At 43.8% G+C, this 20,447-nt stretch overlaps 1 protein-coding gene across 4 annotated transcripts in view; it reads right to left on the bottom strand.

Moving 5' to 3' along the window:
• LOC143905035 (protein turtle) overlaps positions 1-20,231 on the bottom strand; it is a 233,299-nt gene extending 213,068 nt beyond the window's left edge. For all 4 annotated transcript variants that reach the window (XM_077420139.1, XM_077420138.1, XM_077420137.1 and 1 more), the window contains exon 1: positions 19,640-20,231. The gene's annotated coding sequence lies outside the window, so the exon portion shown is untranslated. The remainder of the gene's footprint in view (positions 1-19,639) is intronic.
• Between the last annotated feature and the right edge of the window lie 216 nt (positions 20,232-20,447).

The raw sequence follows: 20,447 nt of genomic DNA on the forward strand, positions 1-20,447 counted from the left end.
CGACACTACGAGCGTCGTCGCAAAAGCGTAATCTAAACTGATCGATGCAACACCCGGTGTCAGTTGTTGACCGTCAGTCGTTCCTGCAATTTTTGAAAACCGGTTTCGGAAGCGACGCATCCGACGCGTTTTGCGAGAGCGCGAAACCCTTGCTATTCTTGCCCTTCGAAGGAAGCTACGTGACAACTTTTCGAATTTCTTCCACGGCGGTTTCACGTTCCACGTGCACACAATGTTTCACCCGTACTCCGCGTTGCAAGTTACTGCAGTTTCGAAGTTCGCGCAGTCGAGTATAAATCTTGCACAATCGCAAAGTTATATAAAGGCATACGATCTACAATAACGTCGTCGTGCCGACGCGACGACGGGAGAGCCAGCGTTGAAAATCGCTCAACGCCCTCTTAATTACAATAATTAATCCGTGTACCTCTCGTATTTCTCCCCGACATTTCGTAAGATACGAATAGAAATTAATGACTAACGGTTATCGGTCGAGATAGTGGTATAAAAAGCAGGCGTTAAGAGAAAGTAAAGAGGCGACCAGGCGACGCGACGTAGCGACTGTGCTTTTAATTCGTTGGGTCAGACGAGCACGCGCCAGAGTATACCGTCGATTTGGCAGCGATTTGACGGCTAACTCAATCAAGTCGAGAAGTATACGATTGCGAACGGACCCGAGATCGTAGGACGATAGCACGGCGAAATTTCACATCGGCAATGATTCTCCGACCGGCGGGAGGTCACGACCGCGCCTTGAGGAAGCGGGCTGATCGTTCGGGAAAGTGAACAAACCGCGTTCCATCCCTACCACCATGGCGGAACCAAGGTTCTCCCTTTACTCTCTTCCCATCGGCGTATATTCCTACCATCCGTAGTCTCGCAATTCTCTCCAGTCCCTCTACAGCATCTTCTCCCGCTTCGGCCGCGCCGGCCGTCTCTCACCTTTCCTACCTGCTTCTCTCTCCCTTCCTCTAAAAACATCTCGACCCTCCGACCATACGTTACACATCTCTGCTCGCTACGGTGTATCTCGAGCCATCTCCACATCTCCCTGTCCTCGTCTATACGACTGTCTCTCGGTCCAGCCTACGTCGGTGCCGCAGGTACCGCTGGAGAGTGATCTGACTATGAACCCGAAGGACGGTTTGAGGAGGACTGGTATACCGATCTCCGTAGAACCGGTAGCGATAGTATGAGTAATCCTGACTGCGTCCTATGTTTACTAACACGGGCGAGTTGAAGGAATCGTGAATGGAGCAATTCTTCGAGAGTCCTTCAGATCCGGTGCATGCGTTTACTTTAACCCGATCTCATTTTTCATCGCATCATTCACACTAAAGTTATAACAAATAGGCTTTAACAGCAAAAGCTAAAAACAAATTTTTATATAACTATAATAATTGTATTTCCCTCCTAAACTGTCTGACTAAACTGCCTCTAGCGTTGGCCTGAATACCGCTAGCTTAAATTATAATTCGACATTAAATAATGACGTTTAAATATGCACACTCTGCCTTGGTTATATGTTTAATCTCGGACACAACGTAATCATCATGCCACCGAAATGTTTCATTTGACTATGGAATTATTATTGAACGCCTCAGTTATCTCGTGTTAGCACAGCACAATGAATTCAAGATTAGTCGAGAAATACTGGCTCCGCCTCGAAGTCAAGGCTCATATCCAAGTCTGATGCTGGATCTAGCGGAAGATGAGAGAAAGAGAGAGAGAGAGAGAGGAGAGGCAAAAGAGGCAAGGTAGACGGGGAAGCGAAGACAGTTCGTTTCGTCAGTTCCTCGTACAGTCAGAACAAACTTTAATCCGTTGATCTCGAGATTAACGAATATATCGTGAGAGAATATATACTTGACGAATTTATCACGAATAAAAAACAGTAAACACAAAATTGTAAATTCATATATCGCATAAAAAATATTTATTATTAAATTAATAATCTGATTATGAATGTTATGATGACACTATAACGTATTCCAGAATTAAATTAGAAAAATTTGAATCTTATATTGCGCATAAAAAGAAAATTGTTCGACGGCACATTGAGCAACAAGCTTTCAGTTTCTTGTCTCGTAACATAGAAAAAAATTGTCGCGGAAAGAAATTACGCTGCTTGTTAATTCCACGATGGGCATGCCATTTATATTCCCTGCCATAATTGTATTCGGCGCGACGACGAAATGTTCGGGTCGCCGATATCAGTTCTTCCGCGCTCTCGTGTGGACGGCACGAACTCACTTTAATCCGTTGATCTCGAGATTAACGGATACCCCGGAGGGTCGTCGGTAAATTCCTCTATCAGGGGCAAGAAGGAGCGAGGAATGCAATACCGCAAAGACTGCAATGTCGGTTGGCGGGCTAAAGTCACGGCGCTAAAGCGGCGAAACGTCGATGAATAATATCGATCGCAGGCACAGTCGACTGATGACTTCATTTCTAGAAAAATGCGACTTATACCTCGAATAACTAAGCTAAACTTTGCATGTAGACATAATGGCTTAATTGATTCTCTTGTTTTTTTTTACTTTATAATGTCAAAAATCGATCGTTACTTATTCCGGTTTATAATTTTCGGATAAACTGTGAATAATAATTTTAATAGAAAAATCAACGAAATTTGATTTTTTCTCAAAAATCTCAGAAATGAGACACCGCGTGTATGCAATCTTTATGCACTCAGAGGTCAACTACGTGAAAGGAAACTCGCGCGTAATTATTACTTGTCAGATGTATCGCAGGCATTTCATTACCTTGAAAAATTGTACACGAAAATGAGGCTTACGAAATGCCAATTGAGCATGCATTTTGTATGCAAAAAAAAACGGCACAGTTTAATTTTGCACGACGAGACTCGCTCGCTAGCAAGAAGGGAAAATCGCTTTTCCGAGCGTTGAACGTAAATAATATGCTCGAGAAACGCCGCGAAGTCGTGGATTTATGATTTCAGAGGGGAGACAGATGGCTTAGACAGTGACGGCATGTATTATACATCCGTTATGTGTTATAGGCTCTACCGTACCGGTGCTGAGGTTAAGGAAAAGGTGGCATCATCCCTTCTCACGTGACGGGATAATTTTCACAGAATCGATCGAGATAAAACCACACCTCTTATGCGCCGAAATATGTCCTGAGCGACCGTACTCGCTCGGGACTGCCTCGAAGGAGGCGCGTCAAGCGGAGGGTAAAGGAGGGTTTCCTGAAAAAAGTTCGAGAGACTGCAGGGCAGAATTCTTGAGATCGGTTGGACGGACCAATTTTCCCACGGGGGTTACGCGCGTGCAGATCTCGACAACGATTTGCCGGTCAAAAGTTGCAATTTGGCAGGTTTCATTAGCCGCGGCCAGTGATAAATAGATAAACATATCAAAGGGGATCGGTTTTCCTACCTCACCTAAATTAGCCTGGCAGTTAAGTCCATTATAACAATAAACAGTATATTTCCTTAAGAAACACGCGCACCACGACTTTCGTCATTACAGATCTGATTTATACGCAATAAACACTGGCGCCGACATTTTTTTAATATTATCGCAATTCAATGGTGTTGAAAAGTCGCTGCGAAATTTTCATCTTCCGTTTATTTAACGCTTAATACCTGTGAGAAACGTTGAAATCAAGTCCGTGAATATCATAGCGCCGCTTAAAACTTCAACGACCTCACGAATGACGATGACGAGAGAGATGCACGGCAACGCGTCGTATTGTTAGACGTAAAATGCTTCCATTGAGTTACTGTGGGAACAGGGTCGATTATGTCACTTCGTGAGTGCGTGCCATGAGTATCCTATGAATGAACGCGCGTAAGAGCCTGCTATAATTTATGGCCTGATTTTGATAGCGAAGAAATGCGTTCTGCCGTCACCACCAGCGAGCAGCCTGACACACATACTAATACAGCATATACACGTAAGAGAAGTATTTCTTTCGACTTTTTTCTATCTTATATAATTAAATTGCTCGAGATAATTTGAAATCTAGGTCGTTACGTATGATATACAATTTAAGATTGTAAAAACAGAGACTTAAAATTTCAATCAATGTTAATCTCGGTTAATCTTAATATTAATCTCGGTATTAATTTATTTCACCGCCGCGCCAAATAGATTAACCCCGTTGAGGTCACACCTCCTAAAAATAACGTTGAGGTCACATGGGGTCCAATGGACCCCACGCAGAAAAACAGTTGCCATTTGCGTTCTTCTTGATGTATCGACTCAAACCTTGAACTGGAATTTAGTTTAAGAGACTTCCTCTTTATAATCCAATAATTTATTTCTCCTTTTTTAAATTTTTTATGTTGAAAAAACGCGAGAAAAAAATTTTCGAGAAATTTGACTTTTTTCACAAAAATATTCATCAAAATTTCAATTTTTAAGATAGAGCAAAAAACCTTTCTGCGTTTTACTCTCAAAATAGTATACTTTTAAGAAAAAATAGTATTATAACGTGCTTTGAAAAAAGTATATTTATTATACAGTTTGAATAAGTTATCAATATTCATGAAACTCGTAAAATCAAATACGTCAGTTTTTAACGTGTTTTTAAATAAAGTGAAAAAACCGTCTCTTCGAAGGTACGTAGACGAAAAATTAGCCTGGAGTCCACTGGACCCCATGTGACCTCAACGGGTTAAAGATCTTTGATCCACGATATAAATCGCCAATAACAAATAATTTTTTCCAACACTTCTTAAAAAAACGTCTATTAAATAGATTAAATAGATTAAATAGATCTGATTTTAGTAATTAAAAAAAAAAACGCTCGGCGAAACATATATATTCTAACAGAATGAAGAGACGCCTCGACCGAATTGCCAAGTGGCGGAACAAGTTTCGTGGCAGTAACGAAAAGATCTATCCTCGCGAAAACGCTGGATACAGCAAACTTTTGCCGGTTGAACGTCGGAAATCTGTCTCCGCAAATTGCACCCCATTCAGGATTATTTGAAATTCGCGGAAACTTTTACTCCCGGTGTAGTTTTCCACGCCGGTGTCACGCGGGAGTTCAATCAAATCGAACCTGGTCTACTTCACGAGTCCTTCTTAGTCTTCTTCGAAGCGTCCTCTGCTTCGGCATTAGTCCACAGTCCACACGGCTCTCCCCTCGCTCACTTTTTCTCTCTCTCTTCATCTCACCTTTCTTACGGCGGCTCGCAACCTTTCTTTACCGACGCCTGACACGCCCTAACTCAACCCCGAATACTTATTACGTCTTGCTTCTTTCTTCTCCGTCCGCTCCCTGACTTTAAAGCGAGGCAAGCCGGAGGACTCGCGCGCGTATAATCACGCGCGAATGAGAGAGGATGATTCGGCCCTGACCGGTTGAATTCCGTGAAATTACTGAAAATCGAGTCTGCTCGCCCTAGGTGAATAGGTGCAATCGCGGAAAAATGTCTAGTCACGTTTACGCGCGCACGTAACGAAGCGACAAAACGGAGGTGTAAAATGAGGTCGGTCGCCTCTTATACGTATACGTATAGGAAAGGTGCCTCTGTGCCTAGGTTGCAGAGAAAGAAATCAAATTATCTGACAAAAAGCTCTTGCCGTCGCAACTAGCGCGTGATTGCATTTGATGTCCCGTGGAAGCTGTGCCGGACGATCGCTCCGAGATCGTTCGTAATCAGGGGACCGAAGCCGATGCAATTGCGAGGTCCGATCGAGCGAGAGCGTAAAATAGCGGGATAAATCAGACACACAAACGTTTTAGCGAGCAGGAGAGCACCGACGCGAATATTGAATTCCTGCACTTCCTCATTTTTTTCCCCCGTGAATTAAACGGAATCCCTGACAGATGGTAGCGCGATCTGCGTGCGTTGTTGATCGGTAATGCTCGCGTGCACCTCTCTCGCGTGCTATTCATTAGATCTGAATATCGTATTTGTCCGGAGAAGAGCATTTCCGCGTTACCCACCCTTTTGTAATCGGAAGGCTGCAAGAAACAGCGTTAATATGCGAGTATTATGGAAATATTACCTATATACGTAAGAAATTTTGAAATATATTTTTCGTCGACTGTAAAGAGACAGAGTGACGAATAACTTCGTTATCCTCAACTCATTGAAAAAGTGAATTGAACCAATACACTTTAATTGTATCGAGTACCTCAAACAGGTGTGAGCAATTATACGCGCGCCTACACATTATTGAAAATTAGAATCATGCAAGATCGCAATAGAGATAGTTGACTGTGATCTCAAAGCCGGTTTAATTGCGAGTAGCTAATTGAATCGTTAACGTAATCAAACAATTAACGTACGATCTTTTTCAGGCGCCACCGGCGAACAGCCGTAAAAGCATGAACATGGGAAATTCTCCACGAGTCTCAAAACGCATACATATTCACGAAACATTGCGCGATAACGTTATATACGCCATGCATTAGCGAGGGATCGTTAATTCCATATTTACTAATTACGTCAGTAGATCGGCGCAGCGACAATTTATATCACCTACAATTAACCGTGAATTATTCGGCCGCGAGTATAATCGGCTTTAGGCCGCGCTAAAATCGCTATTACCGCGGAATGTTGCACGCCAGCGAAGTGACTAATTACTCACGCAGGGGAGCAGCACACGCGGAAGGAGCAAATTAAATTCAACGACAGTCAAGTTTCGATCGGCGCGACTCGCGATATATATGTATCTCGGCTGAAATCGCTCGAAATTTAATCGATACTGTGTACGGCTGCTGAAAAGCACATTTGGTTTTTTAAATTATTAATTGAAATTATTTCGTGCTATCTCGTGCCTTTTTACGGCTTGTCGAGCGTTAATCGTAAAATCAGTCGGGGAATATTATTCCGCGCGCGCTGTAAAAACGAGCCTCGCCTCGCGTATGACTACGTGTGCCCCGAGAACGACTCGTGTCGACCGCGCCACTCGAGATTCCTGTCAAGAGACACGACATTCAAGCACCCGATCGGTTGTTCGCGCGCCGTTTAATGCAGGTGCACTGGGACTTGTCCGCGTCCGCGGTGACGAATTGCACCACTAAAGCTGACTATACCTGCACGATTCCACGCCATTTGCAGGCGGTAAGGGCACCATTGCAGCAGTCAACGGCAATGCACGGATCCGGCACGAAGTTAGGCTAACAGACCGTACGAGACGTAGAACCGGCTGCCGAAGTGGCCGCGCGAGAGCAAGCACGGAAAGACGGGAGAGGGAGGAGGGAGCCAGGCCGGGGGAATAACGGAAGGAGGATGAGGACGATGGATGGGAGAGAACCGAGCGAGAGGAGAACAGGGCGTTGAGAGCGAGAGCGAGGGAAGGAGGATGGATAGGCAAGATTCGGAAGATTTCTGTTATTTGACGTAATGATCCTTGCGGAATGCGGCGAGCGCTGCCACAAGGGGATATTTCTCTTCGCGCCGGGGTTTTACCTGCCTCCTCTTCCAACACGGGTTCTCCGCCCGTTTTCTACGGACGTTATTCGGTTTCTTCATTGATTCAAGAGCCAGGACGAATAGTCGGTGTGTTATTTCCGGGAAGCTTCCTTCCGACTAATTGCGATTTAAATCACGAATGACGGATCAAACGATATATCAGGCTTGGAGCAATAAAGTTCTAACTGACCAGATTAAGAAACTTTTTATTCGCGCTGCTTCTAAGAGAGCTTTATTTCGAGGATGAACGCCGATGCTCTATATAAGAATATTACTGTCCGATAGAGCCGCAAAGTTGGAGAGAAAAGTGGTAGCGAATGCAAAAATTATGACACTTTAGAAACTGCTTGGAAGTTATTTTTCTCGAGACTCGAGAACGTTGCAACTTAGTGGCCATTCCGCGCGCCGACGATAACGTTTCCGCGATAACGTTTCATGGCGAAAACCCGCGGACTTCCGTATAGACTGTGCATGCGTTTCGCAATCCCGAAGTCACGGTAAAGTACAGGGTGCTTGAGAAATTCAAATGGAAATTCTTCGTTGAGCGAGAAACAGCGAGGCGTGAAACGGAACGGCATCTGAAACACAATTCCTTCCGCGGACAGAGTAATCGGTTCGCAGATCTCGTTACGTAAAACGCATCATGATGCTAACAAATTTACGCGGACCTTTTCGTAACGTTCGCGTATACAACATTGGCCCGCGAGATTTCTGAACGAGGGACGCTGCAGCGTCCGCGAATTTTCTATACGGGAGGCAAAAGCACTGTCTCGCTAACGTACACTCTCTCCGATGCCGCTCGATAAAAATACTTCACGTAACCAAATTACCCACCACCCGACCTACCGTCGTTTCCCGATAAACGTGGAGAAACCCCAGTCGGAAATCTACCGCGGGCAAGTGGGAGAGTGAGGGAAAATGAAGGCGAGAGAGCGAAAGAGAGAGAGATGACGCTATACGGTTCTTCTCAATCGAGAAAAGTGCCTTTCGCGAGGATTTACAAAGAGCTAAGATAGCTTTTTACGTTCGAGAAAAGGCGGACAATATCAGTATTCTCGGTACAGTCAAAATAATAACGAATAATTCTCTCTGGCGTTCGATAACGAAAGAAACGGGGAGGGATGTTCGCCGAAGCAAGGAAGAATTCTGCGGAAAGCAATTACTTCCTCGGATCCGTACGCGTATAGCTATATACGGATAATATCCGTTACACCGTGAAACGCGAACAGAGCGAAAGTGTCCGTGGAAATTCGAAATTTATCACTGGGGTTAGCGAGAGAACTCTACGGAGTGTGATTAATTCGTCAAAGTATAATTTCACGTGGTAGATGTGCCCGAACGATAACCGCGGCATTGCAGACCTGACAATGCCGGGTGTCGGCGCGCCCCGGAAAGATCCTCTGGGAATCATCTTTGCAGCACAAAGCGCCATTATCATATACGTGTTCGTGCGCGGCGGTGAAATTTCCTGGATCGCAACGCGCGATGCAACGCGAGGAAACATCGCGCGCGTGACGGCCTTGAGCGCGCGAAGCGAGGCAGATGTCATCTCCCGTGTCGACGCTCGGATGGGTTTTAACTGTGTTCCGCGATCGTGCGAAGAAATTCCGCTAAATCAAAATGCACGGAAAAAGATATATCAGATATCCGCATTTGTATTCACAATTCTATAAATTGTTATACAGTCTCGTGATTTTATCTGTTGTATTTCTATTTTTATAAAATTTGACATTTTTCACGTAAAAAGGTCGTCCAGAAATATACGTGGACACAGTCGGAAAGGTCTCTTTTAAGAGATAAACTCTTTAAGAGATAAATCCACGTGTCCGACAACTGAAGGTTTTGAAAAGAGTAACGTGTACAAAGCTTTCGTAAAAATCGGAATTTTCGTGTGTTCGCATTTTTCAATGAATATCTTCGGACAACGTACATTCTGACATATGCTTGCTTATATTCCGCGGGGCACAAAGAGGTACCCCTCTACAATAAAATAGGATCAAATTAGAATCCGGAAAGGATTTCTCCATTATATCCCGTTATTGCCAGCCGTGCGTGGCTCGGCTTGGCGCATCGCGCTACTGGGTGTCAGGAAAGTTTTCGTCGAGAGCGAACGGCGAGGCTTCACGAGGCAGGCGAGTAAGATACGAGAAGGTTAAGACCCGTCGTGCCTCACGAACCTGGCCCAATCACGCAAAGTGCCCTGCTTCCGTATCCCCCCACCGTTCGATGCATCACCCGTACGTATACGCTTTAGCTCACGGGAGAACATTGCGCACACATGTATGCATATGCACACGCACGCGCTGGCGCGGACGCCATCGTTCGCACATACGTAACTTTTGCAAATATGTGCAGGCATATACATACGAGTGCGGCATAAGCGGGCAGGCAGGCCGAGCAGGTATCTCGTTGCAGGCCTCCATTATCGAGCGAGAGGGAGCTCTCGAGGCGAGCGAATGAGCGAGAAAAGGTGACGGCGGAGGCTGGAAACCATTCTCTGTGTACCGGCACCATACCGAACCTTCGGCGAAGAATCAATGCGACCACCCCTCGCGACCCGCCAAAAATCCTCTCCTTGTTCCGCGCGGCTGACCCTCTTTCTTCTTACCCCCTGCTGCTCCTCGAAGATACCACCACGTGAAATATCGTATAATAGCTATATACGTGCGCGATGTGAAAAAGAGCTCGAAGAACCGCGCGGTTTACGAACCAACGAATTTCCATTCTGATTCCGCGAATCCAATTTACATCGTGGACCGCTCAAGTAGAAACAACCGGCGGGACAACAAAGCACCCGAGCCAGATATCGACCCTGCTGACGTCGCGGTCGATCGTTGTCTACCGGAAGAAGAGACGGAAGAAAGATCGCGAGTTACGCGACGCAAGTCTGCGTTAAACTACAATCGAAACTCGTATAGTACCTCACTTGCGTATACGATTCGAAACCGGTTACCTCGTGATTTGCAAATTCTATCGATGAGATAGGGCGCCCTTACGACGGTTATCTTAACGGTAAAAGATAAGACATTGTAACTAAAGATAACTGTGACTAAAAAGTAACAAAATAACGAGTTAATAATTATCAATAAACAATTAGCTCATAATTTGTACTCTAATTATTACACTGTCTGCGGCGTAAATTGCTATGACGTACACAACACAGCTGATGTTTCATTATTAAATGAATGTTAACGAACGAGAAAAGAAACGAGATTGAATAGCAAATTGACTTATTATCTAACCAACTATTAAAGTCAACCCGCATAAATCAGCCAATAGCGCAAACTATTTTGCTTAAAACGACCATCTGGATGAAAAAATAATTCGTGTCGCCGATTTATTTCTCTACCGGAGATCACGTCAATCTGAATCGCGGTACATGCGCAAAATATATAGATACACGCGGTACGGCAAAACTAGCGAATTTACAACATTGATAAGGCAATTCTTTCCGTGGCGCCAACCGCAGTAGCATATTTTACTAGAGCGGTCTAAAACGATGCGCTCATCATATATCCGAATACTTTCCGCAACATACTTTTCCCTACATCGGCTAAATCTGTCCAAGCTGTGACAAGCTAATCTTTCACAATCCCAAACCCCTAATAAACCCCTCCACCACCCCAACGTCAGAAAACCGCTGGCTGAAACTAAAATCCGAATTTTTGTCGCTCTTTTTCAAGCGCAAGCGGCAAATAAAAAATGTACATATGACACGAATCTATAAACTAAAGCTTTAATAATAAAAAAATTGCGGTTGGCTGGTTTTAAACATCTCATAATTTCCCTATATGAATGCACCACAAAGGAACCACGCATAATTAAAATATTAATTAAGCAATTTTAACGTAGTTAACTTCGTATTCATGCGTAAAGGTGCTCCCGCGACTGCAAGCGTTCAAATAAATTCAAAATAGAGCCACTTTTTATTACAGTTAAATATGAAAACTGATTTGTTTCGTGTTATACTTTGAAATCTTTTCATTCTCATTTTTGCAAAGCATTCCCATTATCTCTTGCAAGAATATCCTTCACTAAACATGATAATATTCTTTTGTATTTTAAAAAATTTGTAACTTTTTTCTTTCTCTCATTTAATATACTTCTATAATTTTCTAATCTATTTATTAAAGATGGCGAATCTATCTCTGACTTTTGTCAGATTTTCTCGATTCTCGATTATCTGACGGTTCCGAATTTTTAAGCCAAAGTTGTTGGCGTCTGTGACAATAACGAAAAACGCCGCAAGTCGAGGCAAACTATCCGAATAACGGGGATAATCACACGTGCAGAAATAATTTGTATCGGCGTTCGGTAAAAATCGGAAACGATTCCGACAGGACCGTACCGCGACGCGTACAAACCCGACAATGTATCGATCGCGAGTAAACCCGGCGCCAGGAATCCGAAATCAGACGGAACGCACGATCGAAATCTACGTGACTGCAATGTACAAGATCGGGCCGGGTCCTGCGTTATCCGCGGCACAATCGAATACGGAAAATTCCACGAGGGATCCGCCAAACGCGTTTCTGTAAATTTTCTGTAAATATAGTCGCTCTTCCGCGCAACGTCACAAAAAGTGTGTCGCAAGAGGAGAAAGAGACAGGTGTACATATGGTTAATAGATACAATCCTAAGCGACATTTCAATTAGGATCGTTTAAATCTCTTTACACAAATATACACGAGTAAACGTCGCCAATGTGTCGTATTAGTGTGTCAGAGAAAACGATATTTAATTTAACAAGCAAGTTGCATGTCTGTTTTTTTTTTTTTTTTTTTTTTAGATAAAAAAAGAACGCGCACAAAGTCAATGTGGAATAACGAAGGAACGAGCTATAAACGGCCGCGTGTTATTCTCCGCATGGTCGAACGTATGCAAAGTGCTTGAGCCGAGGCTTCCAAAGGCAAGCCACGAATTTCGGTAGTTGATCTCCGGCAGAATAGCACGAAGAGAGGCGAAAAGAGAAAAGCAAAGATACATACAGTTGTGCGCGAGTTTCGTACCTGGTGCAGGTATCTTTGCCCATTTCTACGCGTTGCATGTTTTCGAGAAATAATATGTAAATAACCGAGAAACAGAAGATATATACGGAAACCTCGTTTGCATCTATATTGATAATCCGTATTTACATTCTAGTTTGAATAACTGAATTATTTTATCCGCGTGACTAGTAATAATACTAATAATAAATACTCGATTCGCTCCAAATACTTTTGATCGAAGCGTATTGCTTCCGGTAATGTTCTTTTAATGATAAGAATATGAACGATAAGACCCAAAGATCCTTATTATTCGAGACAAATAACTCAAAGACGGAATCGATGTCATATTAATCTCGCTGATAAGAGACCGAAAGAGAGGAGGAGAGGGAAGAAGAAAGGCAGAGTATGCAAAAGCCGGTGATCGCTATATCATTTGCGGAATTCAAAGAAAGCGCTTCCGATAAGATGGAAAAGAGGCAGAACCACTTAGAAGAGGCTTTTCAGCCTTTGTTTATTGGTTCGTTGACCGAGACAAACTTTGATCATGCCCGGAAGTCCCGGTATGGGTCCACGGTAGGAGGACCTCTCAGCCGGGCGGATGTCGTTAGATGTTAAATGACGCTGAAAATACCGGGAGCATCTTGGCTACTTCAAAGACGGTTACTCGACGAGGAAGTAAATCTTGGTAAGGCGAATACAGTCCAGAGATGCCACGCGGAGGAGGCTTTCTGACGTGGGCGGACGGGCCATCAATAAACATTTCCCATTGATATGCAAATCTCAATGAGAGCACCTTCTCTCGAGTACCAAGTAACGACCCCTAAAACCAATCCCTTTCCACTGTCCCCGCGGTCTCGGTCAGACCGACCCATAATCGACATGCCTGGCTGATATGCACCTGGGCTCGGTTTATGATCCGCCATGAATTAGAAATTTATCGGCGGACACAAATTCGGGCGCGATATTAGACGTCATTTCATATCGATAAATTATGCGTCATTCTTGGATACTTAACAAGGTATAATAACATTCGTAAATTACACGGCGCGTTTCTTCCTACTCGGCGAAATGCGTCAGAAATCTTTGAATCTCACCTGCTATTATAATGCTATTATGATAACAGTATTATATCAGTAAGGATAACAATAAGCTTTTGCCCCTCCGTTTCATTATATTGACTTCGAGATTTGTCTGAATATGAAAAATAGTAGCAGAAATAATCACAAGCATTTTTAACGCATATGGCGAGATTATAAGTAATCAAGATAGCTTCTATGCGTCGATATAGACAGAATTCCGAGATAAATAGAGACGATATAGACGGCAAGTTCAGTGTGCAAAGATTAAGGACAGACACCCGCGGCATTCTATTAAGTCCCATTCCAACTGCTCCAACTGTTCGCCTCTGTGTGTTCTCTGGTAGTCGGCCGGCGCAGAAGCTTTCTTAAACTTAGATTACTATGTACTTCGGCGTGAAGTTCATAAACCTTAGCGCCTGTAATCCGACAGCCTCGACGGCAGTCGCGACTGTATTCCGGAATTGGAGAGACCCCGACGCCGGCAATCAGCGTGACAAAGTTGAAAAGGATCATCTCATCAGGAGAAGTATTATCGGCCTTGTAATCAACCAGTTCGACAAGTTTCTATGACTTTTTACATTTTCTCTTCTCTCGCCGTGGCTAATATTGTAACTTTGGTCTTCTTCACCGGAATGACGCAGAACTGAACGAGAGAGTCAGCACAAGATTTCTCACGAAAACGATGATTACGAACCATTCCGCGCCAAAATTAAAATCTTGCTACAGCGATATGGTATAATGTCGATCAAAGTTGACGATATTTACTCGCGTCTAAAACGATTAAATGAGCGAGCGCATCGTTTCTCATGCCTCTGTGCAAACATCAGGTCACCGTACGATATCACTGTAGCGTGACATCGCCGCCGGGCATTCCCGGACGAACCGGAAGCCGCTCCCGGAAATACGCGTCAAGGACGCTCTTATCGCACATCCCGATGTTGGCATTAAGCGTTAAGTATAGGGGCAGGCGGCAGGTGCGCGAGGGTGAGGGGTAGGATGCGAGTCACAGGGAAACCGAGGCGAGAGGCACCTTCCTCACCTGTCGCGCGCGCGGCTTTCTAACGAATATGTACCCTCCGCCACTTTTCGTCCGTTTCCCTCTGCCGTCAGCGTCGTCGAGATGAGGCAAACGCCGCGAGTATATATATAGTCGAGCACAATGAGTTACCCGGAGCTGCACTCCGGCCACAAATACGCTGAATATGCATGAGGGCTCTACATCCCATCCCGCCCTGTTCCCGCTACCGGTACGTACTCGAATTAGATTTCGTAGGTTCTTCGAGTCTTGCTTGCAGCCACTTCTCGCAGATACTCCTCGCAGATACTCCAGGGCGTCTCTCAAGTTTCCTCTCGCGCCCCTCTATCCTTGACTTTCTTTCTTTGCCACACTTTCGCATACTCTTTCTCCCTCTCTCTATCTTTCAAAGACTACCGTTCGTCGAGCTTCGCGACGTTGCCTTTCCATACATTCAAACGTATGGACGAACTGTCGATCAATTACTAGAAAAATTGAGGTACGTAACGTGATTGGATAGAATCACGGTCTTACACACATATTTATTGTGTGTAAGACCGTGGATAAAATCAACGATGCAAATAGCGTTGGCTGTTTCGAAATAATTGCGCATCGTCAACCGCGGTACTTGTAATCGCATATATAAACAAATACGTGATTAACTTAAAAAAAAAAAAATTCGCTTTTCCATTTTACACTGATTTTTATAATTTTGCGTTTATTTCTGATTTTTTGGGCCAGAATAATTTAAAACTTTTATTTCCCTTCCAGTGATGTCATAATTTTTCATACAGTTTTATATTTTCCAGGAAGCGAGAGAAAAAGAATCTTTTTTATCCCTTTAAACTGCAAATATGAGAGAGTCATCGCAGAAGTCGCGAACGCGATTACTATTCTGAAACGCACGTGAGAACGCCACGCTGAGCGCTCGCATAAGATATACGATGTAATCTCTTGCTATTTCCTTTTGCACACTAACGATACATTTTATTTAAAAAAACGTGGGTTTCGTCCAAGAGCTCGGTTTTAATGAAAATATTCCAGTATTTAAAATGGTGCATTAAATAGACAGTTTGGCATATTATATGCGATGCTCTTAAAATAATTAAATATGTTAAAGGCCAGATATATTTTACAAATTGCATGCATTAAGTTGCGCAAGATGTATAGAAATCTGAAATATCCCCGATAATTCAAGTCCACTTTATAAATAGTATTCGTGAATTTCTTATAACATATACACTGCAAATCTAAGTGTGTTATTTTTACACGCATAAACGTCTAAAAATAAAACATTAGACAGAAGCTCTTTTTACGTGTTAAATTACGTCATTTAATACGTTTAATCGTATTAAAATAAAAGTAAGAAATGTGTAAGAAGAGCTTCGGCTAAAATAACACACTTGGATTTGCGCAGTGTAGCAACATAATAAATAAACCGTTTAAGTAGCAGTTTATTTCATTCATATTGATGGATTTACGAAACCCAATTCATGGTATTCGTTTAATTATAGTATTGAAACCTACGAAACACAATCTTCTTCTCAACGATTGTGTCCATTAGTATTAGCAAAGTAATTTCACCAAAACGAGTTCGTATCCCGGTAATACATCCTATTTCAAAAGACGCTAAAGATAAGGACATCAGAACAAAAGAAATTTGCCTACAATGGTGCAAAGAGGAACGTGAGGACGTGTAAAATAAAACTCGAGACACATCTATTGCGAACGAAAAAACATCAAAATTACTAAGTAAACAAATATTGTATGTAATTACATGGATATTTAATTAAACATCTTTTGCAGAAAATGGTTCTAGCATATTGATTAAAAATAAAAGATATATAATCCTTGAAATATAAATATAAATATTATAACGGCTGATCGTTTTAATTTGACTTTAAATAGTTGTATTTTATCAGCTGTGGTGAAAAAATGTAATCGATGAAACAGCTTTTGTATACATATATATGTATATAAAATGCATATATTTTTCATGCTTTAAAAATGGCCATTCAGCTGGTCCTTTCTTGCTTCCCCGGCGTCCTCATCCAGCATCCGTCAGGATACTTTTTTTCATGTCGGAAAACCCAAAAAAAAATATTTTTTATACGACCTATCCTTTACACTTTACACGGACGCAAACGAACCGTTATATAACCGGATTTATATACGTGACAGAACCGAAATGATATACGGTCGCATGGGCAGGAAAGATTTCCGCCCTCTCGCGTTTGAATCCCTTCTTGCTCTGACATGCGGCAAAAAAAAGATATCCGACCCGTTGCACCGCTGTTTCGTGCGTTATGCCGCACGTTGGTTTTACTTACTCTCTAATGGGATCAACATACATTGCGAGGTAGGAGGACGGGAATTGCGATGCAATTACCCCTTGGCCAAGAAGCTCAACGACGAGCGTTAAAATTCTACGATTTGTTCCAGCAATGAAAAAATCAGAATTCGCGAACGGCCGGCGAATACCGCGAGAATATACGCCGTTTAACCCTAGATGTTATAACTCGTCAGTTTGATTGCGATAAGTTTAATTTCCAATCTGACGGGCGTATATGAATCGCACATTGGAATGCACACGTTTAAAATTCCAAACTGGAAAGTCCCCGTTGCTTTTGTGCAGCAGCATAAAGCATGAGCCATTGGAACGGTAATATAAGTCAGAGATACAAAAGGATTTGCGCAGAGTTACCCGATATTTGTAATCCCCCCGCGATCTGATTTCGCGAATGCCTCGGAAAATCTGAGCCCTTTTTACCAAAGTCTATTTCCTGCATGGTCTACAGATCGAGCGTCTATTGGCCTCATACATAGGCTACATATCGTAAAGCCCCTAACATAAACGTAAATATTTACATAGAAAGAGGGCTGTGGCGGAAGTATATACCCGTGCGCTACGGCGGAAGATTTTCGTCTCTCTTACGCGCGAATTCTCCGTAACGCCACTTCACGTTCGCGATCGAGAAGAAACGGAACTCCATTTTTATCGGATTATCTCCCTCGTGCATTTGTATCGGAGCAATTTTTGCAATTTCCTTGATTATTCCTTGCCGTTTAATGATATACGATTTTTCAGGGAGAGAGAATATATTCCTCTCCGGATTGAGCTACATCGAACGAAACTGGAGTTCGTTGAACCGGCGCCGCGGCGAGGAAGAAAACGTGCAAAGCTCTCGCGATTCGTGACGTTGCATCGTCCCAGGGTGAAATGGGCGACGTGTCGTCGTGCTCTAGTTGCTCCGAAGTCTCATTGTAAGACAAATTACGCATTCGCGTGTCACATTAACGCTCGCTCGCGTTTGTTGTGCCGCACATATTAGCAACGTCGCAATAAACAGAACGAAGTCTAAAAAATAACGAATAAATTTCACGACAGACGTAAGAAATCTCATTAAAAATGGATAATCGATTAAAATCGAAAAATATTCGCGAGGAGTAACAGGAGTAAAGTCCCCTTAAACTCGTAAAACATCTCTGTTCCATAATATTCGAGTTATAACGGCAAAAATCAACATTGTGGAAACGGAAGCGCGCAATATTTGTCTAACAATCGCGATAATTCCGCGATATTTTGCGTTTGAGGATACGGTCGCGATAACAATATTCCTGAAATACATATCGCGAGAGTTATCGGAATTAGACACCCGCGATATTGATCACGCTTCTTTCAGGCCCGTGACGTAAACATTTTTCTATTTCGATACCGTGGCGAAAAATATCGCGAGCGGACGCGTAAACCGAACGCCCGCGCCGTGCGGGAATTTACGACGGTGATAACACCGAGGTACGACTATCAATCGTCCGTTGCATTCCCGCCGACCCCTTGACAGTCTCGGCAATTTTTATCCCGCGTCTATCTTCGCGGTCTATCGGCGAACGTATACTTTTCCATACGCTTTCGTCGCCGCGCGAAACAGACGCTCCGGCGCTTTCTTCCAAAAATTCGCGTCGCGTATATTTTTGACCCGCTTGACGATCTGACTCCGGTGAGATATTATACCCCGGCAAAAATAAAATCGCACGACCGCAAACGTCACTTCACCCGAAATATCGACAGCGCTCAATTTCGGAGCACGGCGGTGCGCGGCGTCGTACAGAAATCTTCCGGCGACGATAAATGTTCCCTTTCAAGACACGGAGACTCTCGAGAATTAAAACACCTGACCATTTCGCACGCGCTATTTATTTTAAATGAGAATGCAGCGAGTTTATACAAGGCAGAGATATCATATTCCGTTCCGACTCGGGAACCCGTATTTTCCCTATGCGTGAGAAACACGTGTCGAAAGCTACCGCTTGCAATATTGACAATGCTGATGTTCCGCGGAGTCTTTGACATGTCGCGCATTCAGTTCTTCTCGTTATATCAGCAAGAAAATGAAACCACTTTATATTCCTTTGCTTTTTTTTCCCTTTAATTATGCTATTGTATTCGACTACTCGGTACGCTTATATATATAATATTCATAAATTATATATAATTTCAGATTCGTTCCAATGCTTTTTTTCTTTCTTATAATCTCACATTTTTCACGCTTTTTTTATGTTAAAAACGCGATAAAACGGCACAAAGAACGCGAGTACAAGTACGAGCCGTGAAAACTAATTGCAGCAGAGATTACAAGAAAGTTTGCACATATATTTTATCAAGCCTGATATCGATCGACATGCGCACGAAGAAATTATAATTTTCCGACGATAATAAAAAGAGGCTAATGAAACGGTGTAACGGAAAGAACGGCAAAAGGGTTAAAACACAATTCATCGAATATAATTAACGCAACAATTAACGCGTCAAGTATTATATTGCGTTCACATGCGGCGCGCTGCTCCATTTTGCTAATCGCGCGCTCTTAAACGAGCGATACCACCTGGTGCACTCTGGTAATCGCCTTGAAATCCAAAATCTGTATGTCGGTAAACCACGTTTCATAAACGATAAATCAAAACGCGATATAGAGCGTCGAGGATCTAATTGCACTGCACGCTCAAAACACGTAGCGTAGCTGTAGGTATATATCTTTATTCGTTTCATCCCGCGCGCTCTCGCATAACAAATTCGTCGACTTACATTACGAAGAGCAAACAATTCGTGGCTATGATAGCGCGAAATAAGACATGAGTAAATGTGTGTAACAAAACTCACTGGAAGTTGTCCGCTCATTCGCTCCCCGGGCTCTCGTGCGAGCAGGGCAGGGCAGGCCGTTGAAAAATCCTCAAAAATCAACAAAAGAACACTGGACAAAAACGAGGATCCACGGAAACACAAAGAGTTCGCTCCGCTCACAAAACGCAAACTCAACCGCACGTAAAACGGCGTTCACCGGGTGGGACGAGACGCGAAGCGCAGCGAGCAAGAGAGGAAGGAAGGAAGGAATGCGGTGTGTGACGCGCGTGACAGCCGCGAGGAAAGCAACTCGCGCTTAAACGGCGAGCCGTCTTCTGCCGTTCTTCTGCCGCGCTCGCGACGAGGCCGATCATCGGAGCGTCGACCGACGACGCTTTTATCTCTTGAAAAATTCGTAAAAGCGTCGAATGGAGAACGACCGGGAGAACAAGGGTGGGAAAACAGTGAGGAAAAGAGAGACAGAGGGAGGAAGAGAAAGGGGGGGGAGAGAGAAAGAGAGACAGAGAGAGAGAAAGAGAGAGAGGACGGTGAAGCTTGCACGCGGCCCGCGTACGAGGGAGCTTCGAAAGTACCGACGCGACGGACGAAGCACTTTCCCGTACGAGGCTCTGCCGGGTACTGGGGGTAGCGCGAGGTCGCGCTATCGAACGCACCTCCGCAGTCCGCTCCGCCGCGCCGGCCAGTTGACGCTACCGGCGCGCACGGCGCGGCGCGGCGCCGCGCGTCCAATCGCCGCCGTTTGGGCCTAGCAGAGTCCGTCGCCGTCGTCCTGAAATCGCGCCGCTCCGCTCTGCGCGCGTTAGATATCCGTTAACTGTTTTTAATT

This window comes from Temnothorax americanus, unplaced genomic scaffold (genome assembly GCF_048541705.1).
Source record: "Temnothorax americanus isolate GAGA-0224 unplaced genomic scaffold, ASM4854170v1 Scaffold6, whole genome shotgun sequence".
Lineage (NCBI taxonomy): Eukaryota > Metazoa > Arthropoda > Insecta > Hymenoptera > Formicidae > Temnothorax > Temnothorax americanus.